This window comes from Folsomia candida, unplaced genomic scaffold (genome assembly GCF_002217175.1).
Source record: "Folsomia candida strain VU population unplaced genomic scaffold, ASM221717v1 Fcan01_Sc003, whole genome shotgun sequence".
NCBI classification, from domain to species: Eukaryota; Metazoa; Arthropoda; class Collembola; order Entomobryomorpha; family Isotomidae; genus Folsomia; species Folsomia candida.
Genome location: NW_019091195.1, coordinates 7397798 through 7416937, shown reverse-complemented (window position 1 = coordinate 7416937; position 19140 = coordinate 7397798). Strand labels below are relative to the sequence as shown.

General features: G+C 39.9%; 1 protein-coding gene and 1 long non-coding RNA gene across 3 annotated transcripts in view; one reads left to right on the top strand and one right to left on the bottom strand.

Moving 5' to 3' along the window:
- The window catches only part of LOC110846382 (zinc finger protein rotund), a 90078-nt gene that overhangs the window by 11111 nt on the left and 59827 nt on the right, over positions 1-19140 (top strand). The gene's annotated exons all lie outside the window — the stretch shown is intronic.
- LOC118435154 lies at positions 9815-10688 on the bottom strand. Its single transcript, XR_004834539.1, has 2 exons — positions 10074-10688; positions 9815-9979 (listed from the first exon to the last, which is right to left on the bottom strand). It is a non-coding gene; the product is annotated as an uncharacterized LOC118435154 (long non-coding RNA).

Below are 19140 nucleotides of genomic sequence, written 5' to 3'. Positions count from 1 at the left end.
ATTATTTGAAATTCACGTTTACACACCTCATAAGAGATCATTGAAACTTCATCCATTATGACCCAATCAACGTATCGAAACTTGTCCCTCATTTTTTGAAGCATCTGTGCCCCAAGTGAGGCGTAAGGGGGCACTGATCCAGACTCCACAGCAAGGTGAAAAGTACGATGCAGGGTTTGTCCATTTATGTTTAGAGCAGCTATTCCTGTCGGAGCTGCCAACACTAAACCGTCGAGTCCTGGGCCGTGGTCACTGGTGCGAATGAGATTGGACATCAAGCCGATCAGGAATGATTTTCCCGTCCCTCCTGCACCGGAAATGAAGAGTTGGAGTTGTCCTCGACTGGGATTCCGGATTTGCTCGTCAACCATGTCGTAAATGGCTTTTTGGTCTCCATTCATCTTGGACCTTTCAAGTTGGAAGCTGACCTCGTCCAGTAGAGGTATCGCGTACTCTTCTTGAGCTGGCAAAACATTGCTTGCATTATAAATATCCGGGTGGTCCGCGAAGTTTTCCTCCCGGTCAAGTATAACTTCCTCCTCGAGTTCGCTAAGCTGGTTCAGATCGGCAGCATGAAGAATTGCTGTTTCGAGGGCCTGTTCCATGTCGGGTCGAATGAGGGGGAAGTCAGCAGTGGTCCGAAGGCTGCCCTTGTGCTTTTCGTAGGCTTCTTCAACAGATTCTCCGTCGGTCATGAAATTCTCCGCAGTAAATGGCACGTAAAGGAGCAAGTGACTGTAGACGAAGTTCGCGGCGTCAGATTCACTGTGGAATGGGGGACTCTTGATGATGGCAAACTTCTCTCTCTCCTTCCACATTCCCATTCTCCTGTCTTTCAGATAGAAAGGGCGTGATCCGGCTGGGCGCCCCCGCGTCTGTTGCGCCTGCTCCTCGCCCTCGTCCAAATCATCGTCGGCTTGCTGCTGAATTCTGACCGGGCGATACTTTGAGGCAAATTCATATAGGGATATGCGTTCCAAATCATCCGGACGATGGCAGTACTTATCTATAATGTTACTGCAAACGAAGATACATCTTTAAGTGATTTGCTCCATAAAATAGTTATTAATTATTTTGCACACATAAAGTTAATACCTTGCAAATTGCACCTCTTCTCTTTCCAAGTAAGCATTTTTCTTCAGCAACCGGATGCGTTCGCCTGGGAGGTAAGTCGGGATGAAGACGAACCCACGCGAAGTGTGTCGCATGGGAAGATTGGTCATGCGGTAGGCGGCTTCTTGGGATCCCACTGTCCGGCGACTCAGCAGAAGTCGCGACACCTGAAAAAATTTTCAGTTTCATTATTTTTATCAATTTTTCATACTAGTTACTAAGTACCTTCTCCATTTGAACGCGGACTGGTTGCCGACTGTCTCGAAGAGTTTGTAATGTGTGCCGAATGTCATTCCTAAGCGTCTCAGGCTCATTCTTGCCGATGTATTTTGCGATATAAAATGCCACCGCCGCAACCCCAATGACTGGTTGGATGTCCATGTTACAGCGAAGGAGCTTGAGAAGAACAGGGTGGTAGTTGTTAATTCGCTCCTCCCCTTTGTCACGATGAATGACGGCCCCGCGACCTTTGCATGCATCTTCTGAAACCAGCGTGGTCTCTGCTGCGAGTGGACGGGGAAATCCAAATCTACACGATGCACTCTTTTTGAAGCATGTCGGTGTGTCCCTGTGAGATTGGTAACGACGAACTATGTCCTCCATACCAGAGCGCTGCAGCCCGCATGATACATTTCGGTCAATGAAGGCGATTCCTTCTGGAGTGGAAAAACCAGGGGCACCCTCCACCCATATCAGTGAGTGAAGATGTGGACTGCCACGATCCTGAAATTCCACACGGAATGTGTAATCTGCAACGGGTCCTCCAAAAATTGTGGTGTCGGTAGTAATTAATTTGATTAATTCCTGAGTTCGTAGGTTAAAGTGACGAGCGGCAGCAACAGGATTGAAATTTAGTAGGTCACGACGAATCTCGAAAGGAAGATCTTGTATCTTCTCCGGAGGAGGGTCGTCTGCCGCATGTGACGCCTTCCACATAGCATTGAGGACGTCCGTTGAACCCATGTCGTCATAGGAGACCGTGAGAAAGAATGTGGGGGGACCAAGTCGTGTTATCATGGCCATAATATCTCCGGTATACTTCTTCCAATACGATTTTGATCCCCTTATTGCACTCATGTAAAGATGCAAATTTTCGGCAGCTGGGGCGTTATCGTTTTGTTCATCCTGATACCTCATATTGCCCCAGACATTGATCTTCGACCTGATGATGGACTCCTCAGACCTTGAGAGGGCATAGAAGAGGTACTCGTTACTGTGAAATCTGGCATCGGCCGACATCACTCGGGTCTGGAAGTATCCATGAGCAGTTAAATGAAGACGATCGTCACGTTCTTCATCAAATCCAAATTGCCCATGAGGGAAGCACTGAACGAAGCATTTTTCTTCCAAATGATTCTCATCGTGGACTCGAATCGGAGGGGCAGCAGTTCGATGAAGTGCGAATGACTCCAACCGAGGCTCGATGAAGTCCACAGGATGAATGAGACAATCTTCCAAGGCCTCCTCCCCAAACGCGGCGGCTTCCGGTGGTCTCTCAATATTCTGCGGCTGTTCAGGTGGGGGCGGGGGTGGCGTTGAGATGACCTGATGCTCGTCAAGAATTGTGACGTCGAGTGGTGTAATAGTAACGACGGCAGAGTTTGGCCCACCCACACAATTTTTGTTGACGATCGAACCGATATGGTTGACGCTGGCCGGGTGTGTTCGATCAAGTTTGAGAACCACAGCCTTCTGTCTAGCAGCGGTGGATATTTGACCTTGCTTGGTCCTGGCATGGCTGTCGAAGTAGAAAATGTATTCCTCCGTCCGGATGAGTGCCATTGTGTATCCACCTTCAACAATTTAGAATTTTTAGAATTTAACAACTTTTAATATTAATTTGTTAACTAATTTAAACTTGCCTGCCGTCAGGAGTCCATAATTTGATGGTCCACCAAGGAATTCAGAAACAGCACCAGATATAGAATTGCTTGTAATGGACGTGGCCTCCTGCCTAAATTTGTCAAACGCCCCATAAATTACGGCCCCCCCGCGAATAAATCCGATTCTGACAGTTTTCCCGTAGCAGTTGGTGACATCTCCGAGAACTTCGTCCACGGCGAGATGATTTGAGACGTCTGGGCGTTGTTGTCCGTCGGCGATAACTCGTGACGCGTACGCGTCTGCAAAATAAAGAAATTTATTTATTTATTCCATTATAATGAAATACGTTGACGATGATACCTGCCAGACGGTTCCGACATTGATTATTGTAGAAGTCGCCCTCCGTCAGAATCCTGTCCCCATCCTGAATAAGCCAGTCATTGGGCGGCTTGACTGCGGCGTATGCGGCGGCAACGGCACAAATTGCTGTGCACTGGTTCCCTGCTGCGTCCCCAAAAATCGGAGCGCTCTGGCAAAAACTCATCTCCAACGTTGACATCCACGGCTTTCCTGGAACGACGGAGTACGTGTTCTGGATACGGTGCCCTCGTCGTCGAGTGATTTCCTCAGGACTTGGAATGACATCCGCTTCCTCTCGAATCACGATGTCCTGGATCCGGATACCGTCCACGTGAAACTGGTCCAGGGTGACGTTCGAGTAACCTGGATTATTTATGAGCAGCCACTGCAGCGCCTCTCGCAATTCTGAAACGGATTTGTTATTAAAATTAGAAATCGTATCAAATTTGTCTGCTCAAATTGTGTCAGAAATATTTATATTGTTGACTCACCTTGTGGGCGTAACTGGTAGACCGACGAGTGAGGAAAGTTCTCCACGGATTCGGTCACGACAACAGTCCCGTAATTGTTATTCGGCCCAAGTCGCAGCTGCTCTTGGACCTCCTCCACACTTTGAGCGAAGTGGATGACTTGCCCTCGTAGCGCAGCTTGCCCACGACCACGACTCAATTTGAATATCTTTAAAAACGCCTTGGCCCGACTCACTGCTCTGGTCTCGACCTCAGATAACTTGCGGATGACTTCCGGCGAAGCTGGAACGAACATGTTATTGAGAAGAGCTACCGCAGGTACCTTTCGCTTACTCAAACTTTCATGACATCGGTGGCAACAGGTGATTACTTCGAGAACGGCGGGGAGGAGATTGGCCTTCACCGTGGGGATGTACTTGTTGGGGACGCCGTCGAGGAGGTCGTAAATTTCCTGGGTCACGGTGAGAGATCTGCATAATTAACGTAATTAATTAATCAGCTCCATTCTCGTGTGATGTGAAAGTAAATTTTTGATCAATTACTGAGTTTTTACTAATAACTTACCTAATCCCCTTTCTGTACCAAATACGGTCACAAATTCGGCACCTCCAGTCAGCCGCTTGATTAATGTTTATATTGAATAACTTTTGTTGAGACGATTCTTCTGAACACTGATGACGGTTTATGTCGTCGCCGGAAATGGTTGTGGGTTTTTCATTACGGTTGTAATTATTGTTAGATCCGGCGATCGGATTATTATTGTCAACGTCGTTAGGTTGACTGTTCCAAATTTCACCAGTACGATGTAACTTTTTAACATATATATTTTTATCAACCTTTCTGCGCTTTTGTAGTTTTTTCGGCATTTTTCACACGATTCAGATATGTTAAGCTCGGATTTTATTTCCGTATAAATTTGTAATCACATGTGAAATTCAACTCGTAGACTGGGCGGACTGAATTTCGCGCGCCAGTGGGTACCGTGAGACTTGGCTTTATTTACAGTTAAAAATATAAGAAAAGTATAAATCCCTAACACCACATAATATATAATCAATTAGTATAAAGTAACTTAGAAGTAAAGATAAAGGAAATACAATTAATATAGTACATATGTATGTATGTATGTATGTCTTTATTAATATAGTACATATAATGGTCATGTTCACTTTTGACTTTCATGGTTTAGAAATGGTCCAGAATTCATGTATATCTCACATATAAAATTGTGAAGCATAAATTTTTGCACAACACTCATGATCCTATCCATATTAGATTATACCATCTAAGGTAGTACACGTAACCTTATGAAAAATTAAAATTTCAAACCGTTTAAAAAATCGCGCCATAACTCAGAAACCATGACCGAATTCAAAAAAGTATGTCCTCTGAGGGTCATAAGTTGGACCCTCTCCTACATAATTTTCTTAAGGTCCAAGTCTCTAAAACGTAACGCTTTGGCTGTAGGTCCGCGAACAAATTGACACTTTTAATCACGAAAAATCACACAAATTCGAACTTTGCTCCAAACTGAAGCCTTAATCAAAAAAAAGTTTCAAACTAACGTTGTAGCTGAAGTACTTCTGGACATATTTGTAATTGCATGTATGTCTCTATCATGCACCCAACCCATTTGGGGTAGCTTTTAAGATTTTTGGCGCGAAAAAACGTATTAACGTTGATATCTTTGGTATGGTTCGAGATACTGTAATTCTGAGAAATGTCATTTTAAAGCTCGGTGAGATGTATCCAACGCCGCTTAGTTGAAACCTGTAGGTCAAAACGTTTCGCCATACGAGCGCCCGACATTCTCCATAAGAATTAGGAACAACATACTATATGTTTCTCATATAGCGCGAACTGCCTCACAATGCCCCACATTGCAAGACAGTTGCACTTCATGGGGAAAAAATAGAAAAATGGAAAGATCGAAGAAGCAAAGTGGTGGGGGCATAATAATAATAATATTATATTCACTTGGCATGTGTGTGCATGTACATATGACAGGATGCACAGACGACGACAAGCGTGTTTAGTGGTGTAGAAGAAATCATTGCAGTTCCTGTCCATGTGGATTAGCTAAGGAGACACTCAATCTTTCAGAATGCGAAGAAGAAATTATTTGCTTTGTTGCATTTGTTTCATCGCATTGCATTCATTGTGTTGACAGTGAATTGGATCAGGGGTGCATGAGATTCCTTGGGTTTCTCGGTTTTTATCTCGAACTAGGGCTTATACAACAGACGTGTCGGTCTGGCTGTCTGTCCGTCGGCACAATAACTCTCTTCAACTTTCTCCTATAGTAAATTTCCAGAAATTTACCAATGAGAACCTTAAATCAAGTTTCGACTTTTTTAAAGCTTGGATTGCTTGAGACTGTTCTAGGAGGTGACACTTACACGTATAAATTATTTAGGTAAAATTATCTATGATGCAAACTATTGGTTCCCAGAAAGTATGACACTGTATTTGCAAATTGCAATGCAAATTTTTTTTCATGGAAAGGTCTAAACGAAGGGCAACCACGATGTTGAGATTCTGGAGTATGTACCATATGTGTGATTAAATTCTGGCTCGGGCTCTGCCAAGCACGCTGTACTGGAGGTTTTTGGATAGTGATGGTGCATCTTATTCCGGTTTTTTATTTTATTTATTCGATTCTTTCATCGTGTTTCTTCCTTACACTTGGTTGGGTTGGGTTGGCCATAGCCTTTGTGCGAGATATTTGTTTTGAGACGGAACTAGTAAAAACTACCCACTTGGATGGATGGTCGTAAAAAAATTAGCTACATGAGCCAAGCAATCGTCAGGAAGGGAGTGCATTGAATTGGACAGTTTGTCCGGATTTGGTAAAACACTTATGGGATTAGGAAGTGCAATTTAGTGTATTTTTTATTTGCTCATCATCACCGCAGTTGGAAAACTAGGGCAAAATTTATTATTTATAAATAAATGTAATTTTTGTTACATAATTTCAATATATATTGATCTGGGAAATACATATGTATTTGCACATACTTATCTATAATTGCATTGTATGCACATATGTACAACCTTTGTTTTAAACAACTCAAAATCCATTATTAGCTTAACATGAGATATATGCTCGATGTGAAGTAAGTATTATTATTAATGAATCTGATAGAATCAGGCAAACACTGCACCGCAATTCGTTTTCTAGCCTTGAGAACCCTCGTGAGACTCAAACCATGATGTCGTTTTGACATGCCATGTTGTCATTAAATCTCTGATGATTTTCCCCTCCTTGTGTTCTTCCACCTATTTCAAAATATATTAATTTTGCTTCTTTAAAAACAAAATGGTTTGGGGCAAATCTCCTCAAATTTCGAGCTTTTTGAGAATTTCTATTTTTATATATTTTATTGCATCCTATTAGAGCGTGCTCCATTTACTGTGTGTTCGAGAGGTTTGAAGTTAATCAATCAAAAGTGCTACATCCCACACTCGAGATTGGATTGACAGACTGTCGTGAGTCAATCCAAGAGAATATTGGCTTATTCTCAATTAATTCACTCCTGATTCTACTGCATGCTTTATTGGTAGCTGTGGAAAACGACTGGCTCTTCTCGGTCCATGAATGTTCTGAACGTACGTATGTAGTAAGTGAACAGCAACATTTATGCAAGGACCACCGCTGCTCTGCGATTTCTATCCCATTTGAGAAGACGGCATTATTGCAGCCAGAATTGGCACTTGTCCAATTTTACCATCTATTCAGTTGACAACTTCTTCCTTCTCCAACAGCCCGTGTCTTTGGGTATCTCGCTCGGTGTATGTACATGTACTTACGTACGTGCATTGGCAAACATGGGGTGAACTTATACCACGAGGGGCAAACCCCATTGTGTGTGCATTATTCCACACAAGTTGAATACCAAATTGTGAAGAAAATGAGACGTTCAAAAGTCAGAGAAAAAGGCTGTCTCAGCTCAACCACGTGCACAAAAGTAGGTGAAGTTATTGCAGATAAGCTTATAAAACGAGTCAATGTAGATGAGTACATTTCCGGAACGCTTACTTTTTCTAGCTTTTGAATTTAATTTAAAATGGGAGATGATTATGGCAAAATGGAGCAAAAAATAGAGGGGGCATGCTCTTCTTCTTCTGAGATTTGATTGATCCACATACTTACGTCTTATGAATTTTGCGATCATCACCATCTCATCAGAAACAAGGTTATCTTTTCGTGCGGAATCATCATCATCCTCGATGCTGACACTTGCACCTCCAGAACGACGACATCGTTGTTGGTGGTGAAGATAGACATGCAATTCTGCTTGAAATGATGTGATGCTGGTGTTTGGTTGTAAGTACGGGAGGCAGTCGAGGAGGAGGAAGATGAGAAGGTCTGTGTGGGAGTAGTGTGGACTGCTGATGATGTGGTGGTTCTGGTGCTTCTTCTGGTGGTAGTCAGTTGGCTGGTGAAAGGACAAGTGAAAAGTGAATAAGATGAAGGTTTGCCGGACTATCATTCTTCGTGGCCCTTGTCGTCGTCCAGAGGAGGAAGAGGAGTAAAGTCAATCCGAGACTGTTGGGCCAGAGTTGAGATGAGAAAGAGCAAAGATTAGGCGGAGTCCTCAGAATCTATCCATCTATCTTCGTCAGTTGCAATGAAACATCTCTGCCCGTCCACCACTGCCCTCCTCTCACCATCCATCCATCCGTCCACCCCACATACCGGGCAACCAACTTTCTCCCAAACATCCCCTTTCTTCGTCTTGTCTCTCGCTACTAATTTCCCAGATTTCTCTCCCGTTTTTTACCTCTCTCTCTCTTTCTCCCTTCAACTCTCTTGTCGACTACACACAAAAGTACATGGGTTCCCACGCTGTAATATGCATGCACGTATGCATGCATGCCTCTCGAGGTCCACAATTCATTATTCGTCAGCCCCTTCAAATATTCGACCCAGCAATAAGCCATCTTTTCAGCTCATATCGCATTAGCTCACTTTCTTGGTTTACCAGGTTGAATAACTTCTCAATTCGCAAATTGTGAAAAGCCTTAAGTGTTTCTCATGCAGAACATGAAAGGCAAATATGCGTGCAAAATTAATCACTTTGCGTTGGACAAAAAATTAATGATCTCAGCGGAAAATAAACCATCATCGGGAGAGTTGAACTCCTAGAAATCCTTGTGAACGGGATGGAATGAGCCAAAACTCGGTTTTCTTTCCCTGCTTTCTGGCTCCAGTTAGTTGACAGTTCGGCCCCATGTTAATGCCTCTAATGATCTTCTACTTGATCTCCGTTTCCCCATATAAATCGTAACAATGTCACATTTTTCACAGTGTGTGAGCAACTTGTAATAAATGATCCACCAAAGTGAGCTAAATTCATTCTCCAATTGTCACCTCTTTACATATGTAGCTAAATAAATAAGCTGGTTATCAATCACTAGGATGAAGTAGAAAATGTTAATTGAATCATTTATTTTATTCCGGTCTGTAGATTTCAGAACAAAATTATGCACATGAGACGATTCAATTTATTTTATACATCTTCTTCCCTTAATAAGTGACCGTAATGATATAGTATTATGGAATCTGAGATGGTTTAATATTACCACATGCTACACGTATTTACTAGCAATCTGAATATTATTTAAAGAACTTGTACAAATCTGATAAACGGCATGCCAACAATTTTTGACGCTATAGGCATAGGACTGAAGGTATTGAAGTTGAGTGGTTGAGTTTCAACATTGGGATGGTTTAATTGCCCGTCGAGTCATAACAATGGATGAAAAATGCTCGAACAGTAATAAATCAATTAGACGTATGCGTGATGCGCAAAAATTATGAAGCCAATTATATTGATGTTGAAACGTGAGAATTTTTATTGTTCTCTAAAGTTAAATGCGAATTTAATTATGATAAGTTAAAGGTCATGGGTCTTGAGTCAGAAGATGATGCTAAAGGAATTCACAAGGTCCACCTTACGCTACCGACTCAGCCAGCCAGGCAGTGGACCTGGACGAAATAATTTGTTTAGATATATTTATATAAATATATAAAAGTATTTTGATTTATTTGCAATATTAATTGCAATTCATTTTTTCAATGTAATTGAGTGTAGTGAATTTGGAAGACTTATTGTATTGTGATGGTGAAGGCCCGTTCGCATTGCCTTGATATTTTAAAGTCATATTCGAGCCACATTCTCACGATTTTTTCATCCTGTTCCGTATCACTGATTGATTCACAGAAACATCAAAAGTTTATTTAGTAAAAATAATGTTGTTTCGATCCTTTTTAAGATTTTACTTAATTGTCAATATTATTACCGAAATTAATGAAACGTAGTAAAAAAAAGTTTATCTATTCGAGCGATATGCTTGTGGTATATTTGGAATACACAAGACGTTGCTATTTATTTGTGCATGTGTGGTGCCTAAATAGGTGGACTTATGTAATAGTTTCCATACACATGGCGTAATTGAGTGCGCGGCCTGTGATGGATAGTTGTCGGAGAAAATGAGCTGAGAAAGGAGAAGACGGAGGAGGTCATGCTTCTTCAACGACTGACTTTGTTCCACATTATGCTAGACGACGTTATTAAACACCAACAGCAACATTTTTCGTTCAAGAGTACCCCTTCTTTCTGGTGCTTTAATTCCACATTTGCTCAGCAGTGCATTTACCATAAAAGTTTCATCTTATAGATAATAATATAAAGAGAGAAAAGCATGTCTGACTGACCAAACCAAACCAAAACCAACCAACCAACTAGTGAAGGAACCGAGAAAAAAAAAACATAATAAATTATTAACATTAATGTACTCTAGCTGTCATTCATTGTAAATGAAATGTGCATCAAGAAAGTAGCAGTAAGCAAAGTAGTCTGATGGTCTCTGTGTGTAGTTAGGACGAGAGTGTAATCTAATGTGTTCACTTACATTGTAATAATCATAATTATTGTGGAACAAAACCAGAAACCTCCGTGGAGTTCTATAAAACCAAGGAGGTTAGACATTTAACACTGTCGGCTGCTTTACACGGCTACATTGGTTCAGCATCCCGAGTCCTTCCCAGCATATTTGGAATCGAGGGATGTATGTAAAATATACAGAGGAAGACGAATATGTACATTTGTAAGCTTCAGGAGGACGGAGCATTTTGATAGACTTACTTAAATACTTATGCTTATTACTTGTTTGAGTTTGATAAACATTCGGAGGCGCTGTGTGTGCAAGAAATTATTCGTTTGTAAATCTTAACTCGTTTTGGGTAATGAGTCGCGACTTGTGTTACTTTCTCGCATGTAGCATGTCCTGTACGCAACAATATAACTTGACAAACAAAAGATTCAGCTAAATCTTTAGAAATAAAGTTTTAAAGGTGACCAAGTAAGTTGCATAAAATTTGATGAACAGTCTTACCAAACTGAATGCAGTGCTCATTAATTTGCGGTACTTTGTTCGGACGTTTAATCAGGTCTGAAATTCTAATTATGTATGAAAGTCAGGTGCCAACTTGGGTTACAGTAGACTTCTCACACGGCATTTACCACTTGTGAGTCCACCTTAATTTGTCTGCCACTCTGAACTCCGAAAAATTTGATTTTTAAACGCAAGATCTTTCTAGCTTTTTTGATGTGCAAAAAATATCACGATTTTTATGTACAATTTATTACTAAGTAGATAAATGACCAACTTAGATTGGAAATATATACGATTAATGGTTGATGGAATTGTCTTTTTAATTGCAATATTATTACTATAAATTATGCTACAACTAAGTAGTTCAGTGCATTAATCATGTATAAGTGCACATGAAAATATGTAATAATTAGCATTATACCTGCTTTGCATTTTAATCTACGGTTTTGCGAATAAACGAAACAATTAGTTTTCAAGGTTATGGTCTGGATTTAATAATGTGAAAATGATTTGTGCCACTCAATAACGTACGTACTTATATTGGATAAGGTGGTCATGAAGTCGGTAAGTTCTAAGGCGTGCTGCATATACATCACTTGAGAGCTAGTACTCAGACAGTAAACAAATATTACATTATTATCATAACCGCTCCAACGTCATTTGTAATAAAGTTGCAAAATTTTTCACCTCACCTTGACCGTGTCTATCTCCTCATTTCATATTTTGACAGGTCTCCTTCCAAATGCAGTCTTGCTGGTGATCATTATGTGCGCCTGTGTGTACAAGCATGAAATCATTGTCTGTACATATGTACATATGTATGTGTACATCATGATATAATGAGTTTGTGATACGGATAGAATACCAAACACAACGGCAATTCCGCATGGGGAAAAAAATATTAAAGTGATTTTAAAATAATCTCAATGTTACAAATGCACCAGCCTCTGCGGTATCTTCACTCTAAGCATAATAATGGCGTAATATGAGTACGAAACGTAGGTAATTATTCTCGTTTGTAATATTTCGATGGCAAAAAAGTTGGTTTGCGAGCAGACAGGTAGGTGAGTAAGTAGTAGGTGACCAGGATCAGGAAAAGATTGATAAAATAAAATCCTTCACGTGCCTTGAAACACAATGTGTAGTCGTACAAGAGGAGAAGATGGTTGTTCTTGATGTGAGCCAAATGGTGGTGGCATGGCGTAGTGTGAGTGAATGATTGATTGTTAATTTTTTCTCATAATAAAATTGAATGAGATGAGTGGTCCGGAATCATGATAAAACTTCAAGACGCAAGGACCATTACATTATAAATTAGGCAAAAAATGTTGGCAAATTACTTTGCAAATCGAGTTTGCGGACTTGTACGAGCACTGAAGACAAATGTAGGTGAGATGTTAATAGAGATGATTTTAGTCTTGTTTCACTACACTTGGGAGGAACGCGATTGGGTGTCCATGCAATTTGGTGGTCATTTGTCCCATTGTCATTCATAACGATCCGATACATGTTACACACCATTTATTAGTTTTCTACTTTACTACAGAATTACTATTAAGTGTGTAGTAGAATTTTTATATCCGACCAAATACACCCACTAATTTATTAGGTGCAAATATTCCTTATTAATTCGAGTAAATTTATGTTACTCGTAATATTGGTGAAATATTTCTTATGCTAAATAAATAATTATCAAATGAGCACACAAAATACTCTTGGAGATTAGTGATAAAATTGACTGACGAGAATGTACACTGATTTTTTCCGCTTCGCCCCTTTCAGTTACATCCTTTCATACTGCATAGTCTACAATTTGTTGACTTTCTTTCCCTCCCGACTTTGTAGCACTGAATGCACATATGTATAAAGAGAGCAGCCATCTTAATTAATTTTCATATAAACTTTATTTCAACTTAAGTGTATAATTGAAAATGTATTAATTTTTTACCCAAAGTACATAATCCTACCAAGCGAAACATGATTTCATAGCGTAGAATCCGACGGACAGTTGAGTCATTGGTAGCGTAGATGGAGCCGTGTGAAATTGCTTCGAGTTTTCCATTGTGTCATGATTTAACGCTCGTCTTCTTATCCATGTTTAAACAAAATTCTATTTTACTGCATTTACAAGTACGGAGTTGCACATGCAGTTTATTCTGAGATACGATCAAATTAACAACTTTTCCTCAACCAAGCATGAGTAAGTGTTATGCGCAAATTTAAAAAATCAAAACAACTGAATACTTATCTTCCAAGAACCGTGGAGGATTAAGGATGATTATGTAAGTTGAGATGAAATTGGACTGTGTTGTTTGTTGTGGTGGCATCCCATAGAGCATACCTACACGAATACACATTACAACACATTGTATAAAAGTATCAACAGCCCAATAACATTTAGAGAAAGAGTTTTATTACTTTTGCATACTTTCGACGGCTCCTGAGCATCCAGACTGGGAGGATTCTTGGCTCATCTTGGCTCCATTTCCAATTTACTCCACATTCTGTACGGAGGAGTGTGGGACTGCACATTAACGTTAAATTGATGTTACGTTATGGTGAGATCCTAATCAACCAAGTCGGAAAATTAGACAACAAGTCTGGAACCTACATAAATATTTTTGAATATTTTTGAATATTTATTTATATCTGGTTTAATGCCAATGAATAATGCGATGACATTTTGACATACTTGATTCTAAACACTTAATGCTAACATTTGTAATGTCGTATAATATAGTTGAGTTACTTTCAATCCGCTGAATATTATGGAGTTCTCATCTTTCTAGAGAAAATGTAATAATTTGCATGGCTGATCGCGGGGTTTGCAAGGATAAAGGGACTGATGACTATTTTATTTGATCTTAATTATCTCATGTGCACCTGTGATACGAATTAATGTCTAAACATTATTCAAATAAAGCAAAAAGTGAAACCGCTCCTTGAATTTCTTTGCGTGGAGCGATAAAATGTTAAATGTTGGAAGTGTTGGGGTACAAAAAAGTCAACTGCGAGCTATTAAAACGCAGCTAACCGTAGGGCATAAACTCCATGCTGCGTATAAATCAGTCAGAACCCGCAAAGAATTGGCAAGACAAGAGTTTTACCCTCTCGGCTTTTCCTCCGCTCTGTTAGTTAAGAAAGTAGTGCCCATGCTCACTCAAAACCCGGTTTAGAATAATATTTCATTGGTTTATGTTTCTCCGTCTCAGTGATTTTTTTCTGCAATCTCCCAACTAAAAAATACTGGAAAACAATATCGCTGACATTCTCACAACCTAATGTATCGTTACATCTTGTAATTCTTGTGTTTCCGATTCAGGCCTCCATTTTCTCATCCGTTGATTAGATGATCTCACATGAAATATGATTATCAAAAGCCCTACATATTTGATATTAAGGCCGTAGTTTTTTAGCACGTTCAACCGACCGCTTCCGCTAACTTAGAATATCGTATAGATAAAGTGTAGCTATGCTATAAAAATAGAAGAAAAAAGCAAACAATGCAGAAAATACACCGTGGATGATGGAATGAAAACAACTTCTCGCTCTCCATCAACACTCGCGTCCTCCAAAAAGTTGATCCGGGAGTGTGAATATGAAAGATATAATAATTGCACTCGTGGGTCGTCTCAGCATGATTATATTTATGTATATGCACTTATATGCGCATACATGTAAGTACTTATCAGGACCATAGCATTTCGTCTCCTCTGCATTTGGTGGAATGGATGAAAGTTTGATTTAGATTTGTTATGTGAAAAAGCAAATACAATTTCGAACGTTGCTACACATTCAATCATTTCCTCCCCATCAACCACTTTCAGCACCCACGGCTCGCTGCTCTCCTCTTTCTCTCCCTGCCTTTCTCCAGTGAAATGCTCCTTCTCCGGCTGAGTCGGGTGGCGCAGGATTCGGGTGAAAGTCGGTTCTGCCATCTGGGAATGAAGGTCAGCTGACTATACAACTGTTTTTTGTGGTGGACAAGTGTCTCAAAATTTTTGTGCCCAGTGCTAAAGTAAAAACAGAGAAAGCTTTCTCCACCACATCCCGGTCTTCTCTGGCTTCTCTCTCTCTTTCCCTGCTGGAATAGTAACAGCTGCCTCACAATCTTTAAACTTTTTACAGCGGTTTTCCCCTGCTTTCCAGTGTTGTTTGGGAGATTCATCGGGCTTGGTTCGCATTTCTGTTCGCACAACAGGATATTTTTTTATACACCTCACTATTTTCTTGTCGAATATACTTTCCACAAATTCCTGTGATCGTTGGTAAAGACAAAAAAGTGAAGTTAAGTGGTTCTGTTGCTAAATGAATTCTTAGACACCTACGATTCTCAGAGAGTTAATGAATTGTTGATTTGTTGCTCGCCACTACAAATTGTCCGTTATCTTGATTAATATTCTATTAAGCGGACGAAATATCAAAGAGAAAGTGGCAAACTAACAGTGCACAATAAGTGAAAGTCGTTTGGTGGAATAAATCAATCAATCGTTGTTAAACAAGTTTGTTAGGGTTAAGACCTTTGGAGGGCTTCGATATGACAGCTAACTGTGTGAACATCATTGAAATTCAAGGGCCTAGACTTACTACTTACATATTTAGTCTGATTTTTCCTAAGATATAAGAATATTTAATAATTCTACCACTATCCATCGGACCGTCGCCAGTTCCTTTGAGTCGAGACTGAGCAAAACTTATTGATTGGTATGTCTCTTTTACATTTCATTGTGTGCAATGTCAAAATCTCGTCCCTTTCATGTTTACAAATTACTCTCCAAGAGTATCATAAATTTTGTAGTCGCATGCAATACTATTCGTCTCTTGACTCATTCGAAACATTTAAAATTTTACCGATTGCATGGTTAGTACAGACTTGAGCTATAAATTTGTGTTAAAAGAGGACTTTACTTTCTTAGTGCATGAATTTTATGTTCGCCAGACGACGATAAAGCTTGGCTTTCTTTCACATCACACTATCACACACACAATTGAAATGGTGAGTGAAGGGTACCGCTTGCTCGGCATTGCTGCAGTATCATAATATTCCAGCTACAAGGCTACCAACCAACAACCTCGTCGTCGCTGCTGGATATTTGGTACGTGTGTGAAATGGAAGAGGAGTCGTAGATGTTTGAGAGAGTGAATTCTGGAGCAGTGGAAGATGCAAGCGGCGCCAGAGTTCTGAGAGAGAGAGAGAGATGAGGAGGGAGATGATGTTCCGACTCTTTCGTACGTATTATTGTGTGCATGTCTTTCAGACAGCGTAGCCAGAAATGTGTCCGATCCACAGTTATTATGAGAGATGATATCTGCCGTTTAATAATTATATAAGCCAACCCCATTCTCCGAGTGGTATGAATTGGGGTAATTGATGCAGAGTAGAGGACTACAATAACTTAGGCAGGGGACCGTGACTGCATTATTATTATTGTCGTCAAGGGCCTTGGGCTGTTCGGCCGTCTTCCAGTCTCACATCCGATCGGATCTACGTATGTGCTGCTGCATATTGTATGAGATATTTGTATCAGTTCCCATATTCGGCCATCCAAGAGGGAGTGAGATGCAGTGCATACGAATCTCATCCGTAATATGCGCCAGTCTACGTATGCAAACTTTAGGACGTGTTTACAAAAGTGTTTGCGTTGAGGAGTTGGTTTTGTTAAGGAGGCAGCGATAACAAATTGATGGCCAGAGAGGTACGATTAAATTCAAATATTGGAGAGCGGAGGAGAGTTTGACTGCATATCTAATTGAAAGTTTGTTCCCGGGGGTAGCTACCTTATTAGCAACCGAGCAAAGTTTATGTGTAATAAATCGCAATTAAAATGTTTGTGTATTTTCATTTTCATAACGCATAGCCGGTTTATGAAACTTACCTGTTGTGCTTTTACATAAATGTACAACTCTCGTTTCATTTTATTTGTCGGTAATTAGTGGCTTTTCGTCAGCGGAAAGGTATAAATGCCTGCATATCTACATCGTAAAAATTTCCAACTGTCGGAAATGAGCAAACGACAAGACTTTGCTTGAATTCATTGGAAAATTTGAATTGCTCCTCCGGGCTTCGGTTGCTGAAATGTTTTCTTTTAAACTTTTTACGATGCACTTATTGCAGTTTCCGAGTTTACGACTATCTGTCTAGTGTCTACGCTGCTCCTCGTTTGTTTCTCCCAAAAATTTCCTTTTCGTGTGGGCATGTTTTTGGGAAAGAGTTGGTCTGAATTGTAAAATGACCCGAGAGATTGAAATGGGCTGGATTTGACTTGGGAAATGTACTATTGGTAGAAATAATAACCCAAATTTTTATTTCTTAATGGGTTTTTAGCATTGTTGTTACAGCAGAGTGACTTTATAGGGTAACACCTTTTTCAGATACGGAAAATAATTACTAAGTCTTTAATTGACTCCCTTCTAATCTTCAATGTGTATTTGTTCGTAAGCACAAAGACATTCAACGACGTCCTAAATAAGTAAACCTTATGCTGATTACAGGGAATAATTACTCTTTTTTGAGTACATACACACGTACAAATGTACAACCAACGCTGTACTTTACCACGATTTCCCTATAGTGATTTTCTTACGTCTTTGAAAATACGTGTCATGTCCAGAATTTTGCTTACTGTATGTTGTACTGATTTAATTCCTTGAGAAACCACTTGATAAGTAATTTAAAATCATTTGTTATACTTTCAGTGAGTGACGTGGTTTTGAGGAAGCATAAAAATAAAGGCACAAATCTTTAATATCTCGAAAATCGAATTTCTTCTTTCAGAGTAATGTTGACCATTAGAAAATGTGAGCATGTGTGTATGAGCATGATTTTTAAATTTTTTATCGTGCTGTGAGTACTCTAATTTTACTCAAGTTGATGGAACCTTACCGAAACAAATTGGAGTATATTTACAACAATTGAGGCTCGCAAGTCGCAGTTGGTGAGGAGGTGATGCTGCTCTCGAGTGGTTTGTCTGTACACAAAGGAATATTTACGCTGTTATGAAACAATCCACGAGTGAGATTAGTAGCTGGAAGTTCGGAGCTTCCCTTGGTAAATCTCATTTGATGGAAGTTGCTGCCAAACAGTGCCTTTGGTCTAATTTATAACTCAGTGTGAAGTTTTGTGGCATTCTGATTTTTGAATTGGAAAACATGAATGTAATCAAAAGCAGCAGTCATGGTGGGTTATTCATGGAGTTTAAGTAAATTTGAAGGAGCCAACTCCTTCGCGTTATTAGAATTCTTGGATAATGAGGATTAAAACTGCTCCACTACGTATGCCACAGGAAGCAATCTTCACAGATTTGCGACACCAATTTAGTTTCATTCAAGTCAAGTGCATTTAAAACTTGATACGGTAATTTTTTTATAAATCCTACAACTAAAACAAATTCAAAACTTTTAAACTCTGAATTTTATTGTGGTTCTTAATTTATTTTAGTTTTCAATCTACTGATACTAAGAATCAATTATTTCCATAATGTGAGGATTCATAGATGAGTTGAAAGACTGTGAATTTCTTGATGATTTTGTTTCATGAATACAAATGTAGCATTTGGAGATAGGAGCACCACACATGAGTTTATTATGGACTAGCGTATAGCCCGGCCAAGGCCGGGTTCTAGGGTTCCAGTGGGGGGTGTGCCCAAAGCGAAAAATTCGTCATACTATACTTTAAATAATTTCCACTGGAGACTTTGTCATACCACATGCATATATCAGAGTGAGGGTTTGCCCAAGTCATGCTGCATTTTAATTAATCTGGTCACAGTACAATTTGATTTCCCCCTGTGGGAGTAGTTGAATAGCTAATTACTTAAATTCCCGTCGCGTGGGAGTAACTGCATAGCTAACTATTTAAATTCCCACGCTTCACGCTCCCGTTAAGTTCCATAAACCCCATTAACTTCTACAATTAACGCCAAGCTATTGACGGATTCGGATTCAGCGTCAAAAATACATTCGAATTGATATG